Here is an 18,252-nt window from a genome sequence, read left to right as displayed (position 1 = left end):
GCAATGCACTTTTACAAATAAAACAAGTATGGTGGATATTACACAATTTCTAGTTGAAGTACATTCTAAACACCAAACATTATCGTCTTTATCATAAAAAGTGATTTGCTACTAAATAGCTCAATTTAAAGCACTTAATAACTTAGTAAAAATGAGGAGATTATCGCATTACATTATTATACATATAATTATCTTTGGACATAGATCTCCATGGGGTTGGAGAATTTTTTCATCCCCACACTCTAAAGTTCGCCACATGGGATTTATATATAGGTGTAGTCTATGGTGGCTATGGATTTTATAAAATGATATTTTTAATTAAATAAAATGAAAAATTGAAGTACGATTCAGTTCTATTAATAAATAATGATATGTTTATGAGTGTAAATAAAAGAAAAAAATTAGACCATTTATCATATTTTTTGACCAAAAAATGATCTATCGTTTTTTCTCGTCGTTGAAAATGGAGTTGCTACCAATGCCCAAAATTTAAAAAATGATAGTATCTAAAAATACTTACATTGTATTAATTTTTTTTCTCACGTTAATAAATAATTATTTATATCTTTTATTTTTAAGTAAAATAATCATTTTATTCTGCAATAAAAAATTTAAAGTTGCGCGTCTAAAGTTACTGTTATTAATTAAATTTTAATATTAGTCAAGTGAAATTTAAAATTATTAATTATAAAAAAGAAAAGTATAAGTAGACAATGAAAATATTAAATAATGTGAATAATAGATATATCGGATGTTCAATTTACTAGATGTGCAAATAATTATTCTAATATTAAAATTTAAGTAGATCATTTTTTTGTCAAGAAATATGATAAATAGTCTAATTTTTTTCTTTTATTTACACTCATAAATATGTCATTATTTATTAATAGAACTGAAATGTGCTTTAATTTTTCATTTTGTTTAGTTAAAAATTATCATTTTATAAAATCTATAACCATCATAGACACTAAAACTTGTGGCCAATAGACTACACCTTATATATATATCCCCGTTACTATCTATTTCTTTTCCTATCCCGCCCCATCTTCATCTTCAAATATATCCTACAAATACTACCTAAGTTTACAAATTTGTCATCTCTAATTAAGAAGATTAAAGTAGAAAATTTTGATTTTTATAAATATATTTAATACATAGAAAGCATAAAAGAATTTGTATTTCACTAGTACTTTATCTTTAAATTCTTTTAAAATACTCGTTAATAACAAGACTTTTTTTATTTGACCTAAAATATATATTTAGAATTATTTTGAAAATTGAGCTTCGGTTTATAAGATTGATAGTCTTAGATTCTCAGTTGAAAAATCTAATTGATAAATGAATTTTACTACTAATGTCACATATTAAAATTAATATTGGGTTTTCATATTTTGTATTTTAGTATATATATATATATATATATATATATATATATATATATACTTCAATTTTATATATTTTCTATTAATTCGTAAATGCATATTAGCTAAACCACTGATAAATTAATCTAATCTTGAAAAACTAAATTGTAATGTTAGGTTTTCATGAATAAAATAATAGTGGATTTTCTTAGCCTGAAGTCAAAATGAAATTTAGAGCCTGCTGAAACTGATATTTCAAACATTACTATATATTAAACAATAAAACACTTCTTTCTTTTTGACACAGATATAATGAGTACTGCAAAATGATATAATGATATTCAACTGCAAAATGATATTCAACGATTTTCCTTTCGGATTGAAAATAATAAATTGGTTTTAAACAATTTAATATATATATATATATATATATATATATATATATATATATATATATATATATATATATTAAATTGAAACCATTTTGTTTATATAAAAATTATTAAAAATTTAAATGTTCATCATCTAATTTTAATTTTTATAGATGAATTTATATTTATTTTTAATTAAGAGAGTGATATTACCCTCCCAAATTTAATATGGTAATATTGTTACTCATGTTATCCTCATTATTTTATTTACATAGATAAAGAAAAATTTATTGTAAAAATAATTTAAAAATAACATATAATATAAAAGTGTGATATTATCAATTAGAGATAAGAGCAATGTTCTGAAAACTGGTTCGAAGCGGTCGGTCGAACCGGTTAAACCGTGAATCGGACGTTAAAACGATTCGAACAATAAGAAAAACCGTAAAATTAGAAAATCGACGTTGAACCGATGAAGCGGCCGATTATGGGTCGGTCGAACCGAACCGAGATCCGGCCGGTTTTTTAGCTGTGCAGCAAAACGCTGCTGTTTTGCGTTTTGTGAACCCTAATTCCCTTTGTCCTTCGCACTTTCGTTTCACACTTTCGCGTCCCACACCCACAGTTCAGCACTTCAGCTCCACTCTCATCAAGGGTCAGAGAGAGTGAGAGACATAGAGAACGCCTGAATGCCATCACGATCCGTCGCGCCGTCAGCACCGTCACGCCATCAGCATTGTCGCGCCGTCAGCTCCGTCGCGTCGTCGGCTCCGTCGCGCGCGCACAGCTCCGTCGCGCACTCAGCCACTTCGACCAGTCACCTCCGTCGAGCTCTGAGAGAAAGCAATAGAGTTCGGTTGAAGCGTTGAAGCCTGAGCCCCGAAGTCTCAAGGTGCCTTCGAGCTCTGAGAGAAAGCAATAGAGTTTCAGGTAATTTTTATTTTAGTTATGAACTTATGATTGTTTGATTGAATCACTGAATAACTGTTGCATGATGAACTGACTCTGAGTCTCTGATACTGTGATGAAATCTGACACTGTGAACTCTGTGAACTCTGATGAAACTGTGAAATCTGATGAAACTGTGAACTCTGATTTTGTGACATGATTTTGTGAACTCTAATTTTGTGAAATCTGATTGTGTGAACTCTGATTTTGTGATATGATTTTGTCATTGTGAACTCTGATTTTGTATACTCTGGTTTTGAGAGATGATTTTGTGAACAAAGAATTTTTTGAACTCTGATTATGTGACATGATTTTGTGAACTCTGATTTTGTGACATGATTTTGTGAACTCTAATTTTGTCAACACTGATTTTGAGACATGATGAACTGCTAAACTTTGAATTTTGGATGTTGTTTGTTCATTTGTTGTGAACTTGAGAGTTGAGATTATTGGGTTGGATTGCTGGTAATATTTAGGTATGGATGAAAGTATCAACCAAGAACTACCTAGGAATAATAATGCTAAATAATAATATTGCTTCACCACTGCTTGAAGCCGTCGCCCAACCAGTCACCTCCATCACCCGGCGTCGCTGTCTCCCAAGTCCCACTCTCCCGATTGCATGTTCTGCACTTGAAGCCTTGAAGGTGCCTTTTTTTTTTAGTTATGAACTTATGATTGTTTGATTGAATCATTGAATAACTGTTACATGATGAACTGCTAAACTGTGATTATGAATTCTTTGATTGAGTAGCTCTTTGATTTTGCTTTTTTTACTATCAACCTCAAGTTATGGTTTTGGATTGAAAATTAGGATAACTCTGTTTTCATGCTAGCATTCATAATAAAAAAATTTTAATATATTGGTAAGTGAAGTTGAACACTTTGTTGAAGGAATATATGACTTGATGCCTGTGAAATTGCGAAGGGTGATGTTTATTTATATTATATTTTCATGTGTTTATTTATATTTTATTTATTATTTTATTATAAAATGGTTTTTCAGTTCAACTACGACGGTTGAACCGATTAAATCTATAAACCAATAAATCAGTAATTAGAGTGGTTCAATGACCGGTTCGATTTTCAGAACCTTGAATAAGAGACAAGGTCTGTGGTAATAAATTGTAATTTTATAAATAATAAAAACCTGTATACCTTTTTAGTAATTAATGTTAGAACATTAATGCTTATTTTTAATAGTATCGCAAAATTCTTATATACAATGTAAATAAATAATGTTAATATACATTAATCAATATTTTTAAATTAAGAGATAATAAGAAAATATGTGGGTGAATAGTGATATTTAATTTTCTTTTTCTTGTTGAATGGTAAAGATGTGATGTAATCGCTCTATCTGAAATAACTATTATAATATTGATTAACTTTTGATAAGATCTTTGTTTTTCTTTTTAAAATTTTACAAGAATAAGAAATAAATGGAGTATCTATATAAGGGAAGTTCTATGGTGGCATAGGAAGTAGTGGCTAAGAGTGACTAAGAGTTGAGTAGCCTATAGGAAAAGGACATGTGGTAATTCAATGAGTTGAAGACGAATTTAGAATGCTCCAACTCTCTAGAGGTCTATCGTGTGCTTCATATGCTCCGGCGCTGCCAAGTGTCAAGCTTGTAACATGTGAAAAATTTTCTAAAATGCTTCAGAAGAGATTTAAACCCATGCACTCAAGGATACAAGGAAGGTGATCATACCACTATGCTGGAATGATTCTTATATAGACAATTTATAATATATATAACAATCTTTTATTTTATTTATATTCAATTTATTTTAATTTTAAAGTCACTCGTTTTAAAACTAATTATATTTTATTTAACTATAAATTTTATTAAATATATACAAATTAAAAAGATAAATAAAAAATTTATTAATCACAATTTATTTTTTTATGATTATATAATATCTATTAATATTATTTTTTCAATAAATACTTGTAGTATATAATAATAGATAAATGCTCACATGCAGTTGTCTTCATATGAAGTTAATAGTTAAAAAATTTTAGATAATATTTAAACTCATGCAAATTATTGTGCTCCACACCAGTCTAATGGACGTCAGAACCGAACCAGTGTAAGTCTACTGGGTCACTCGATTATTGGTTCAATCAGTGAGTCACTGGTCGAACCGGTTAACCTGGTATAATTAAATAATTATATAAAATTTAATTATTTTTTATTATAAGTACTTTTATTTTGTTTTTATAAAAATAACTATCATTTTCAAATTTTAATACTTTATTAATTAGTTTATATTTATTGTATTATTATATTGTTATAGGTAAAAACTCACGTACAGTTATTTTCATGTGAATTGATATTTAAGAACTGTTAGATGATTTAACAAGTTTGACTAAATATCATCTAAAATTTTTCAACTATTAACTTCTTATGAAGACAACTGCATGTGAGCCTTTACCTATTATTATATACTACAAGTATTTATTGAAAAAATAATATTAATAGTATCATATAATCATAAAAAAAAAATTATGATTAATAAATTTTTTTGTTTATCTTTTTAATTTGTATATATTTAATAAAATTTATATTTAAATAAAATATAATTAATTTTAAAATGAGTGACTTTAAAATTAAAATAAATTGAATATAAGTAAAATAAAAAATTGTTATATATATTATAATTTGTCTATGAAATAATAAGAAACATTCTAGCACAGTGGTATAGTCACCTTCCTTGTATCTATGAAAACAAAGGTTTAAATCTTTAGTAAAGCATTTTAGAAAAATTTTCAAATATCACAAGCTTGACACTTGGCAACTTTACTTTGTGCGGTTTTTGGAGCCGTTTTGTGGCGATTTTGGTGTTAATCTCAAACAGAATATTTGTTCATACATAGTAGTATAATTATATCATGGAGGTTCATGAAACAGATGATTGCAATAATATTCTCTAATCATGCTAAAATACTAGCGATATATACATGAAGCAAGTCGTGAGTGTTTTTTACTCAAGAGTTTGATCAAATATATTCTGTTATCATATGGACTGATTGATCATAAGATAACTCCAACTGTCCTATTTGAAGATAATTCAGCATGCATTGCTTAACTTAAGGGTGGATACATCAAAGCTGATAGAACAAAATATATTTTTCTCAAATTTTTCTTCACTCATGATTTTCAAAATTAAGGGACAATTGATGTCTAATAGATATGCTCAAGTGATAATCTGGCAAATTTATTTACAAAGTCACTCCCAAAATCCTCTTTTAAAAGATTGATACATCAGATTGAGATGCACCGATTTCGAGATATTAAATAATATTGACAAGAGGGGGAGACTGTACTCTTTTTCCCTTGATCAAATTTTTTCCATTGGATTTTTCTTGATAAAGTTTTTAATGAGAGAGTCCCATTATAAAGGATATTGTACTTTTTTTCTTCACTAAAATTTTTTTCCCATAAAATTTTTCTTTAGCATAATTCTAAATGGGCATTCAGGGAAAAATATTATGACGAGGATGGATAAAAATGAATACTCATTTATGAGCAACTCAATTTTCCTATATTGAGAGGAACAAACTTTTTTGATGAAGCAAAATTAATGAGGTTTAAAAAATAAATTTCGTACACCTATAAAAATATGATACGAGACAAAGGAATACACAAATAATAAAATAAAAATATTATTTTTTTTCATACATATATAAACTCTCTTTTTTCTCTTTTTCTGAGTATACATTACTACATATTAGTAAATATATATAAATTAGTTCTATTATAATGAGATAATAATATTAGTAAACATTAATATTAGAGTCTTATATTTATATTTATTTTATTTATTTATTTATTTATTTAAAAAAAGTAATTTTTTTCTCATAATGATGGATTTTTTTTGTTTTACCAAATTAATGAACATTTCATAAGAAATTTGTAAGTGATTATTATTATTTTTTCTTTGGATGGACTTCTAAGTTGTAGTCAAAATTTGCTTCTCTGATTTATAGAGGTGACAAAGCGGGCCAGCCCGCCCTAATCCGCCCTGTCCCGCCTAGGCCCGCCTCATAAACGGGACGGACCGACTCGCCCCGCCAACTAAAATGGGTTTAAAATACTAGCCCGCCCTGCTTTATGGCGGATTGGCGGGTTGGCGGGATAATCCGCTTGACTCTTTTTTTTTTTTTTTTGAAAAATAAAATTCATTAAAATTAACTAAAAAATAATAATTAAAAAATAAAATACAAATAAAAAATAGTCAAATTATAATATTATTTGTTTACTATTTTTTTTAATTTTTAACTTCAATAAAATTGTTCAAAATAATATTTGTCAATAAAATCATCTTTATTTTAAAAAATAAGTCACATAATTTGAGCATATATACGAAATTGTAAAATAAAATAAATAAAGTTAATAACTAAAAGAAGAATAAAAACAAAAAATAAAAAAAAAGTGTTTTAAAATTCTATAATTATTAATTTTATAATAGTAACCACTATTTTATTTAATAAAAAAAAAGAAAAATATAAAGCTTCGGCCCGGCGGACCAGTCCGCCCCGCCCCGCCAAAACCCGTCAATTTGGCGGTGCGAGTTTAGCGGACTCAAAATCCTAACCCGATCCGCCTTTATTAGCAAATTTTGCGGGTCGGTTCGGCGGGCTCGACCCGTTTTGTCACCCCTACTGATTTAGTATTTACTTTACTACTTAAAGGGTAGTATTGCAGACAGAACGGACTAGACGAATATGTTGAATGTTGAAATATTGAAACTCTAGAAAGACCGACGTGTAGTCCCCATTCGCAACACATAAGCATTATTAATTTATTAGTATGATTGGATGTTTGAATTATGCTTTGGTTATAGGAGCTGGAGTAAATTATTAAAATGATACTGAAAGTTTATTCCGTCAGATAAAAATAATTTTAAAAAATATTAATAATAAATAAGTTTTTAAAAAATTTAAAAATATAATAAAAAATAAAAAATATTAAATATTAAATATATATTATAAAAAATATTTTAAAAATAAAATTTTAATATTATTTTTATAAATATTATTAAAAAATAAGATTTTTTTATTTTTAAAATTTGTTAATTATATGTTAAGTAAATTTTTAATTTTTTTAATGTAAATGACTCATTTTTTTTGAAAAATGTATAAAAATCTAGAAATTAAATTTGGTTCTAATTTTTTTTATATATTTTAAATATTTATTTAAATATTGTTATAAACATTCGAATCAAATAAATAAATTATTTACTAAATATGAATTTTTAATTATTTATTAATTATTTTTGTTATATTTTTAAATTATTTTAAGATTATTTTTTTGATAATATTTTTTAAAATTTATTATCAGTGCCTAGATTTTGCGAGTATCAAAATTGACGGTTAACTCTAAAAAGATATAAAAGCATGATTTGTGCGCAAACCATGGTTTAAGAGTTACCAATAGATCCAAACATGCAAATTTGGCCTACTTTCTGTTGGTTCAAGTATATATTAGTGCTCAACCGATGATTTTTAATAACTTATATGTTTTTGGTGGAATTATGGTATATGCATATATAAATATAAAATTTTTGTACACTGTATTAACTCATAGTTTATCTTTATTAATGTGAATGATAAAAAATTAAAAATTCAATTCAGTGAGATTTATATCACCTTTTATACTATAGCAATGTACATAGATATGGGACGATCTCATACTATACATTAATTATTCAATTGAATATAAAGTTGGCTTCTAAACCAGTTCAACCATATCAAATATTTTCATTCAAATTAATAAGACGAACCAGCTTTAAATTGGACTAGTTCCCTTGGTTAGCTGCGCTGCGCCTTTTTTTTTTTACCAATTTTTTTTTTAATTTTTCCAAAACTTTTTTTAGCTATTTAATATCATATTGTTTTAAAAAGTATCTAAAGAAGATAAGTATGAAGAAGTGTATGTGTGGTATATAGATATTTATAGAATTTTAAGAGTAAATAAATGGTCAAATTGGTAGAAATGTACAAAAAGGCTTTTTTGAGTGATATCACAAAATAGGGGTTTTTTGTGGTTTTTCAAAAATATGGAAATTAAAAAAATGTATCGGACAAATTGTATTTTTTTATATTTATAAAGTGAAATTGCTGTGACAAATTATATTTTTATTTTAAATTTTTTAAAAAGTAATTTGTTGGAATGCATCGTAATTTTTTCAATTTTTTAAAATCAAATTTATTGAGGGCGAATTGTAGTTTTTATTATAAAAATAATTTTTTAATAAAGGAATAGAGACAAATTGTACTTTTTTTTAAGAAAAACTTATTATAATAGAATATAAGAATACAGTTGGGCTAATTGTGAAAAGTAAAAAGTGAAAAGTGAATACCTTGGGGTAAATTTTAAACATGACCATATCTACATGTATAATTCACATATTTATAGTAAAAATCAGATAATTCAAAATCATATCAAAATTAAAAAGCAATATATTTGACCACTAATTTATTTATTTTTTCCTTCTTATAACGTTAGCTTGACGAAACAAGTGTTGAACATAAGAAATACTAAAAAATTAACAAAATTTATTGTTTTTGTTAATCAGTTAATTATTAATATTTAAAAATATATAATAAAAATATATTTTTAAATTATTAAACTAAAAAAATTAAATTAATCATTAAAAATATTGACAAAAAAAATAAACTCTGATTTTTCTTTAGCTTTTTTCATTGAACATAAGTACTAATTAATACCAAAGACCAAATGCATATATTCAATTGAGTCACAATCATTCAGGAATATCCATAGTTAGAGGCTTAGAGTAGAAGATGAAGAGAAACCCCTATAGTACCACAAAACAACAGGTAGCATTAGGCTTTGGCCTCGCCACTAACAGTACAATGCAGAATAAAACGAAGCCCTCCAAAACTAAGTGATTTATTTAACCTTTTCCAATCACAAATTCCCTTATGATGTATCTTTGATGGAGATTCAATTGGGGATGCCTGGTTTTTGCACAACACAAAGTTTCTTGCTCCATAATACCCTATGGGTTTCAACGGCTCTAGATCTGTTAAAAGTCGCAAGACATCATCGGCTTTTGTTCCTAGCATATACTGTAAAATGTAAATCGTATATATCGAGATAATGTAGATTTTGATTTTTAAAGTTTGTACGATAAATGAGTTTAGTTCTTGAATTTCTTTAAAATAATTAAGCTCTCCATATTAATGTAGTTTGCTGCGAGCAATTAAATGGTATGCATAATGGTTAATTTACGTGAACATTATTTAATTCTGATCAATATGGTATGCGATATTAGTTTATATATGTGATTTAATTGATGTCTATTAATTTTAATTTAATTAAGTTTTATAAACTATTTTCTGACATCGTATTGATCTAAGTATTTAGTATTTACAGTATGTGTGTGATATTGGCTAATTTTTTTTATATTGTATAAATATATGTGTAATACATTGTTATGGGAAGATTAAGTATTTTTTTTATATGGTGTTTTATTCAAATTGGACGGTCCTCCGATTTGTTTGAAGAAAAAAGTAAACTATAAATCGGAGGGTCTGATTTGTTTGATAAAAAAAAACTATGGTCCGTTTTGTATTTTTATTTTTTAAAACGGTCCGATTTTAACATTAAAAATTTTTTTATTTTCGAAATCACAAATCGGACCGTCCAATTTGTGATTGTTTGAGAAAAAAAATAAAAGAATTTGGTGCCTCCGATTTGTAACTCCCATAATAAAATTAAACACTTCTCTTCTCACATCATTGAAAAATACACCCTTCTCTCTTTCACACAAAAAATAAAAAATGTGTGATATTCATTTGTCAATCAACATTGTACTATCCAATCTTTCCAATGTGATGATAAGTTTGGAAAGAGTGAAAGGCTGAAAGACAAATAAAAATCATATTTTCAGAAATTAGAGATTTAATTGGGTACGTTGCTTTAAAATGTCAAAGACGAAATTGGACTAAAACCCCAAAGTGGTCCCTGAGATTGGGCGAGTTACCCATACTTGTCCTTGACTTTCAAAATTCCCTAACAGTATCCCTGACATTCAGCTCCGGGACCCATAGTTGCCCTTCAACCCTTTCCGGCGCCAAGTCAGCAAACGGAGGGATGATCTGGCACCTCCAATGCCACGCTGGAGCCAGCAACGGCTAGCTGATGTGGCAAATCTGAATTTTGTACCCAATCTGGTCCCTGATCCCATTAAAATCCTAAAAGCTAAGATCATCCTCTTCATCGCTTGAGCTTCAAACTGCTGCTGCTGATTCCTTCTCAGATCATCCTCTTCATCGCCTCCAGCTCCAGGTAATAACACATACAGATCATATGTTTTTAATTGTGTTACAGAACATGAATCAGTGGTATCAATTTTTGAGAGCAAACTGAATAGGCTTCACACAACACATTCTTGGGATTTTCTTGGATTAAACTCTACCTACACAGGAAGTCATGTGGCACTGGATTGGGCATCGGATGTCATCGTTGGTGTGGTTGACTCTGGTATTTTATTACTTGTTTGATTGTGTCTCATTTCATTGGATTGCAATGACTTAACAGCTAACATTGGCTTTCAGGTGTTTGGCCAGAATCAGAAAGCTTCAGAGATTATGGATTAGGCCCTGTGCCTGAGAGATTCAAGGGAGAGTGTGTGACTGGTGATAATTTCACACTAGCCAATTGCAACAAGTAAGAATACACATTATTCCACAACACTTGGAGGTTAGCAACTCATCTCATCTCATATGGATTTTGGACATTTTCAGGAAAATCATTGGTGCCAGCTTCTATTCAAAAGGTTTTGAAGCAAACGTTGGTCCATTGGAAGATATGGTTAACAGGCAATACTTCCGGTCACCACGAGACAGTGATGGACATGGAAGTCACACTGCCTCCACCATAGCAGGATCCTGTCTGCCATGGATGATGCCATTCATGATGGTGTTGACATTCTGTCACTCTCCTTTGGCCCTTCTCCTCCACAGCCTATTTACTTTGAGGATGCAGTCAGTGTTGGTGCATTCCATGCATTCCAAAATGGCATTCTTGTTTCTGCTTCCGCTGGAAACTCCATCTTCCCAGCTACTGCCTGCTATGTTGCTCCTTGGATTCTCACTGTTGCTGCTAGCACCCTCGATAGACAATTCAGATCAGATATCCACCTTGGAAATTCAAAAGTTTTGAAGGTGAACTCAAAGGCACAAAATGTTTCTAAGGCTAATGCCTAATGTAACAGTAATTTATGTGGCTGCAGGGTCTGTCTTTGAATCCAATAAAAATGGACAATTGGCATGCTTTGATATATGCAAGTGCAGCCGCAGCACCAGGAGTTTCAGCAACAAATGCAAGGTATCTTCTTCATTAGAAATTGTGATCTTACAATTGAGAAGTCACTGAGAACCGAAGACTGAAGGCTATGATAATAAAGGAAGGTGGAGGAGTTGGAATGATACTTATGATCACAATACCAGAGATGTTGGCTTTGAGTTTGTATCCCAGCCACTCTGTATGTGTTATTACCTGGAGCTGGAGCGATGAAAAGGATGATCTGAAAGGAATCACAAGCAGCAGTTTGAAGCTCAAGCGATGAAGAGGATGATCTTAGCTTTTGGTTTTAATGGATCAGGGACCAGATTGGGTACAAAATTCAGATTGCCACATCAGTTAGCCGTTGCTGGCTCCAGCGTGGCATTGGAGTGCCAGATCATCCCTCCTTGCTGACTTGGCGCCGGAAAGGGTTGAAGGGCAACTATGGGTCCCGGAGCTGAATGTCAGGGATACTGTTAGGGAATTTTAAAAGTCAAGGACAAGTATGGGTAACTCGCCCAATCTCAGGGACCACTTTAGGATTTTAGTCGACGAAATTGACATATCAAACTAATTTCAGGTACCAAAATAAACAGTATCTCTGCATGCATGATAATTCATGCGCCGAATCCAAAGAGTAGTATACAGTAAAAAGATAACAAAATATTCAATAGGAAATTAAAGCACCTTTTTGCTAACAAGTGTAAATGATAAATTTTCAACTTTTTTTTTCTAGAAAATACAAAGTATAGGTGTAAAATTTTACTAATTTATGTGTAATTTTTAAAAATATAGGTATAAAATATATTAATTTATGTATATAAAATTTTAATAAATATAAGTACAAATTATATATTTATTATATCTATAATATGAGTATAAATTATTGTTGAACAAAAATAATAATGATTAATTTATACGTATCAGTACAATAAATAAAATAAACGAATAAACAATTACCACTTAGATTATATTTTTTAGTCATTATTTACTTTTTATTTATTTGTTAATATATATATATATATATATATATATATATATATATATATATATCCTTATAAATAATTATAAATAGACATATCTATTATGATTAATTTTGTTAAAAAATTAAATAATTTTTTTATGATTGTGACCAAAGTACTCTCTTATAATAAAAAAATTAAAATTAAATCTTAATCTAATAATCTCAACAGAAAAATAAAATAAAACCAATTTTTTAAAAAATAAATTGAAAATTTGTTCATCTTGTGACGTTTGTGACGTGTCTGAGCTCTTGAAGATGCAGGTCTTGACGTGGAGATGCGGGAAGGTGAAATTGGAAATTGATAGATTAAAAAACGCATGCTTAGACTTTTTTTTTTGAGATTATTAGATTAAGATTTAATTTGGAGGGTATTTTAGTCACAACAATAAAAAATTTATTTAATTTTTTAACAAAATTAATTATAAAGACATATATGTCTATTTATAATTATTTATAATTAAGGATATTTTAGTATATATTGATATAGTATCTTTTAAAAAATAAATAAAAAATAAATGATGACTAAGAAAATATAATCCACATGGTAATTGTTTATTTGTTTATTTTATTTATTGTATCAATACGTATAAATTACTCATTGAACTAAAGCAAATATCTTAAAAAATGACAAATTAAAAACTTTTCATATATAAAAATAATTGATATATATATATATTTATTTAATGATGAGAGATAAAACTATTCTAATAAAAAAAATAGTGAGAAGAGAATTCACCATTTTTGAACCTTAAAAAGTTAAAACTATTTTTTTTTTTGTTGCTACAAATTTATGAATTTAAAAATGAACGATTGACATTTTTTTTAAATCCATTAAAAAATCATTATTTAATTGATCGGTATCTAAAAAGAACACTATCACTACTATTACTTTTGATGTTAAAAAATGAATGTGTCGCATAACCTTCAAGGTGCCATAGAAGCTCAAATAAAATTTTGTCAGGATTTGAAATAACACAAGGTGATCGAGAAGCGTTTGTTATAATACATTATTATTTATTTCACAATTTAAAAAATAATTTAATTAATATAATATTTTATTTTATTTTTTAATCATATATTGTATAAATTTAGTTCGTATTTTTTATTAGATTTATTTGTATTTCAAATTCTAGAAAAATTCAAAATTTTTTTTCTTATGTCACCTTAATAGATTATAAGTTATATTGACGTTTTCGATTTCACTATAATATTTTCTTAGATGTTAATAAATAGAAAGATTAATTTTTTTTAATAAATTTTAAAGAATTGCCAAACTCTTTTCTAATTCATAAATTTATAAAAATATATTTTTTTATAATTTAAGTTAAAGCACAAGTATTTTATTTTAATTTTTTATTAATATTTTTTACTTTTAAATTAAATATCAATTAATTTTGAAGAGTAAAAATTGTACAATATAATTAATTTGTTCATATTTTGCCGGTACTATAAAGATGCCTGTTACTTGTGCTTTCTTTTTTCCTCTCAATTTTTCGGTAAAGAAAAGTTTGAACTCCAGCAGAATTGATTGTTTTTAGTCGACAGTTAAATATCAATATTTAAAAATATAAATTAAAAGTATGTTGTTAAATCATTTAGACTAAAAAATTAAGTTAATAATTAAAAATAATGATCAATGACAATAAATTCTACTAATCCTTAAACATTTTTTTCCTTGGTATGTGCCCGCGAAACTTCTATAAAATTAACATATAATACACAAAAACGTAAATATTCTACTTTGACAAAAATAAAAATTAAATAAATATTTTTATTTAAATTAAAAATGTCTGGACAGTCTTACCATGGAAGGCGGCATCTGGAGAATAGAGAAAGAAGTTGGTAGCATCAAATCCCAACAGAGGAAGGCGCTCTTCGTTAGCATAGGATTTCAGTGTTGTCTCAATAACACGTGAAACAAGATCTGTTTCATTAACTACCAACCTTATTGGCCCCGAACTCCCTAAGATGTTGATTGTTACCAAGATCTTGTTACTCTTGTGATCTTCCTCCTTGCCCCAGCTCTTGGTCTTCTGCATCAACACCTTCTTCTCAAACCCACCATTCTTCATCACCATGGTGATGATCTCTTGTTTTTCGCTTTCAATAATGAAGGGAAAAACTGAAGATTTTTTTGGGGTGGGGGTTTGTAGCAGGAAGATAATGGTGCCAAATGCAGCACAACTTAGACAAGAGGCATTGGGCAGTGAGACATGAAAATTGAAGGGAAAAGCTGATGTAATTTATAGGAATATGCAGCATGCACCTCATGAACGTTACAATTTTGGTTTTTTCTATATTCATGCAGGTATATAATATGTTTGGAAAATGTCATTTGCATACTAAAATTAGTCACAATATATTTATATATAAATATAAATGCAGTTTAACTAATTTTTAGTGTATATTTTATTTATATATATTTTATATTGATAATTGATTTTAATAGGTGATTTTAATATAAATCTAACATGGTTAAATCTGTTTTTTATGGCTATTCTATTAATTAATTTTTCTTTTTGATAAATGGAAATTTATTTATGCGTAGATTTTGAAGGGAGAAACAAATCTGTACTTTTGATATGTGTAATAATGTTTTGGAGGTTAATTAATTAGTTTTGGGAATATACTTAATTAAAAGCCTAAATAAGTTTTTGACTTTTGTTCCAATTAAATATTTGTTTTTTTTAGTTCCGATGGAAGATATAATTTTCTTTGTTTTGGTCCTATAAAATTTAAAAATTATTTATTTTAGTTACTTTTATAGTTTATTTATTTTAGGTTTTATTTGTGACTATATAATTTTGACAATGCTTAAAAAATGAATGTTAAAAAATTATTAAAATTTATTATTTTTGACCATTAATTAGTTATTAATATTTAAAAATATAAAATAAACTATATTATTAAATTACTAAACTAAAAAAATTAGACTAAATGAATTAAATTAATGACTAAATAATGGTCAAAAATAATAAATTAAATTGTGATGACTCTTTAGCTTTTCTGTATTTAAAAAGTATTACCAAAACTAAGGTCATATATTTGTATATTTTTGCAACTGTTTTTTATTTTTAAATTAAAAAATATTTAAAAAAAGTTAATATTTTTAAATACTATTAAACTTTTATAGTTATAGTAATCACCAAAATGATAATCTTGGGCTCCATGACATATTGGTGATTAGCCATAATTAAAAACGTGGCTAAATCTTGATAAAACCGTGACTAACATACATTAGCCATGAAAGAAGAATCATGGGTATTAAGGATGATGCATTCTTATTTTAATACAGTTTTAGGACTATTAGCCACATTTTTCTAAACCTTAGAGACCTTTAAATAGCTATGATTTAGACATTATGCCCACACTTGTGACCGTGGCTAAATGATATTAAGCAAAGTGAAAAGAGCTATTTTACCACACTTCATCTGTGGATACCTTATTCATGTTGTTCTGAATTTTGGTAGATTAAGGGTGTTTATGGGTTAGGTAAAACCGGGTTTGATGTGACTCAGACTCGATTCGAAATATATACCGGACCTATTTGTTAGACTCGAACCTGGTCCTAGACCCAATGAAACCTATAGACTTTCGGGCCACGATTATATCGGATAAAAACTGGGTGAAAACGGAGCCGTTAACATTGCCTTCTTTTAAATTAGCATGTGAAAATATCAAAATTTTCAAGACTCCAACTATTATTTGATATGTTAAAATTCACTTAGAAAAATATAACAAGAACCAACCCTTCCCTAAAATTAAAGCATAACCACAATCAATACTAATATTGTCTAATAACACCAAATATTTAAATCAATACAAATAACACAATATCATGCATTAGTCTAAAGTCTTATGCATTTTAAACATAAAACATTAACTTATAGTCTTATAATGACTAATAATACAAAATATTAAGGTTTATAATACTTAAACTCCACATAAAAATAGCCATCATCCATCACTAATAACACAAAATATTAATTGTGTATGATAACCGGAAAACCGGGCCGAGTTCGGGTGACCCGAGATATGGCCCTGACCCGACCTGAAATAATGATCGAGTCTATTTTTGAGACCCTTACCCGACCCTAGACTCGGTGAAATCACACCAAATTAACCCCTAAAAAGTTCGGGGTCGAGCCATGAATACTCCTATGGTAGATTGTGGACGCCCTTCTCTTGCTGTGTACATGAATTACTCCTTGTATCTTGATCACTGTCTCTAACTATGTCGACAGCCTCCTCATCCGTATTATCTTCTTACATTGCATTTTCAACTCGATATAATTCTCCGTAACCTGCACTATCAGAAATTATGCGAGGAAAACCAGTCATCACAACTGCTAGCTCGTGGAAGGAATGATTGTCTCTTACAATATAGGCATCTTCATCCTCGTGGTTCAAATCCACCGAAGAAGGAGGAGGATGCAACCAATGGAAAGGCTGGTGTAACTACAAGTATCGAACTAGAAGTTTTCCTAATGCAGTCGAATGACATTCGAAAGTGATGCTCAAGAACTGTCGATAATATCCTCCAATTTTGCATACAACTCATGTGTTCTCAACTCTGAAAAACTTATGTGACAATGAAACAGAACTAACATATTTTTATTAGATTCTATCACAAACGTATCATACTTCACACCGATTGACACAATAGTAATCGGAATTTTGTAAAATAATTTCTCCACCTGTTATCTACATGCTTCTATCACAAACGTATCATACTTCACATCGATTGACACAATAGTAATCGAAATTTTGTAAAATAATTTTTCCACTTGTTATTCACATGCTCCAACCTTTTGTAATATACTAATTTGTAGATTCGAAAAACTATTCGATGAACGGATAAAGACACTCAAAGAATCTTTTACTTTTATGAATTATTTTTCTATAGTGCACAAACATTAAGAAACTATCCTCACCAGATATTGTAATTTTATTCTACTTTACAATCATATTCAACTAATATTTATAGAGAGAAAATCATGTCTTCATAATCTGCTATAATGCATAGAGTTTTATACTTAACTCAAATGCATTCAAATGCTTAATCATTCTTCCCTTATCGCGGTTTATACTTAACTCAAATGCATTCATAATCCGCGACTGAACAAGGGGTTTTTATGCGAGAATTTGTAAAACTCTTTAACTTGTAGCAGTTTACATAAATTAAATTTAGGACCAAACAGTGTGCAAATTTAACCTCCAAATGTT

The sequence above is a fragment of the Arachis stenosperma genome, chromosome 7 (genome assembly GCF_014773155.1).
Source record: "Arachis stenosperma cultivar V10309 chromosome 7, arast.V10309.gnm1.PFL2, whole genome shotgun sequence".
NCBI lineage: Eukaryota > Viridiplantae > Streptophyta > Magnoliopsida > Fabales > Fabaceae > Arachis > Arachis stenosperma.
This window is presented reverse-complemented; position numbering follows the sequence as displayed.